The sequence below is a fragment of the Gavialis gangeticus genome, unplaced genomic scaffold (assembly GCF_001723915.1).
Source record: "Gavialis gangeticus isolate Ggan-Ray unplaced genomic scaffold, GavGan_comp1, whole genome shotgun sequence".
NCBI classification, from domain to species: Eukaryota; Metazoa; Chordata; order Crocodylia; family Gavialidae; genus Gavialis; species Gavialis gangeticus.
In genome coordinates, this window is record NW_017729025.1 from 39624015 (window position 1) to 39625761 (window position 1747).

The following is a 1747-nucleotide window of genomic DNA, read 5'->3' on the forward strand; positions in this document are numbered from 1 at the left end:
ATTTATAAACTGGCTAGCCACTAAGAACCAAGGACTAAACATTAGATTTATAGCCCATGATGATTTACCCATCTCTGCCCAAGGAAGGTGAGATCGACTGCTGCCCCTCACCCTACTCCTTGTCATAGGCCTTGATCTCCCAGTACTCAGCTTCTTTTTTTTTAATTGTCTGGTACACCTGAAAATATCTCTCAGCCCTTACCCTATGCTGTGCTTAACTTGCTGTGCCTGGCTCCAGGGACGTAAAGAAGAATATCTTGCTTTCAAAAAATTGTCTAACTTTATTCCAATTACAAACTTGGTCCAATAAAAGGTATCACCCTAAGAAATCCTTGCTCATCTTTTTAAAGAGAATGTTAATGTATTGTGAGAAGTGCCAGATTAACATCCTTAAAAGAATGTAATCTGTATCCACAGAATATTTAAGGCACAGTCAGCATCAGTTCAGACTTCCCCCCAGTGTCCTGCTGGTGTGCCTTATCACTACATTGGTGGGACCACTTCAGGGATGAGATTCATTTACTATTCCCATTTCAGTTTGTAGACACCACACCCCCACCACCAAAACTACCAATCAGGATGCTAGTAGTGATGGTTAGCTTGTGTTACAAACTAAGGAATAGAATGAAAGCCAGATTAGGAACTGTATGTAGGCATACAAAATGTTATTTAGGCAGAATTTTGGCACCTCAGAGTGATCAATCCAGAAAACTGTGCCGTAACTGCTTACGTACCTTACAGTCTGGAGGCTTAAATTTTGGCCAGTAAAGCTGCCTATGACCCTACAGAGATTGCCAAATCAGGGATTTTGTGGCATGGGCTTCATCACTGTCAAACAAGACAAGGCTCAAAAATAGTAAGCTAGAGATGAAAATTACCTATGGTATTTGATTACCAGTGTCTTCAACTGTCTATTTTACATAAACAATTACTGCTCTACTTTTAGCGAAATGTAAAACTGAATTTATTCATTTGCAAAACATCCACTTAGTGCTTCAGGTCCCTCTTAAAACCAAGATTTTTGAGTAGTTGGCAATCCCCATATCTTCCTTCTCTGATCCTCAGCTCCTTGCTCTTTTGTTTTATTTTTGGTGTCTCTGTTGCATCATTTAAATTCTAGGTTCTTTTAAGCTGATGAAAATGTTATAGATAGCTATGTAAATTACTGTATTATGTAAAAGTTTATTATAATTTAAGGGTTATGTTTAGCTTGTAAAGCTGTAAAAATACATTAATCATTTTGAATGGGTGCATCTTGTAGAGGTGCACCAATATATTGGTTGCATATTGCAGAGGTTCCCAACCACTGAGCCACAAAATGCTGGCTGCCAGGTCACGGCACAGGCTCCCTGCTTGGACCTCCATCTGTCCACCTGGGCGAGTGGCTTCCACCACCAGCAGTGACGTGCAGGATTAAAGCTGGTCTGGCATCTGCCCTCACACCACTTGGCTCTGCTCCAGTTAAAAGCATCCCTGCACTTAAGAATGGTGGTGGTGGTAGTTGAACTAACGCTCATTTCATGTGCTTTAATTTTAAGCACTGTCACCGCCATATTTAAGCTCAGGGACACTGAACCCCTAGACAAGCCGCCCATGGCTCTGTCCTGATCTCTGCCCCGGCCCTGGGTTTCATTTGCTACCCTGGCTGGGCAGCTCTTCCAGCCCCTGCCCCACTCCCTCCCTCACTGTGGAGTCCTCAGTCTGTGTCCCCCCCCCCCCCCCTTCCCCCTTCCCTTCCACAAACTTC

General features: G+C 43.1%; 1 protein-coding gene across 2 annotated transcripts in view; it reads left to right on the forward strand.

The window, feature by feature from the left end:
- Window positions 1-1747, forward strand: part of TTC7B (tetratricopeptide repeat domain 7B) — a 258616-nt gene that overhangs the window by 158272 nt on the left and 98597 nt on the right. The gene's annotated exons all lie outside the window — the stretch shown is intronic.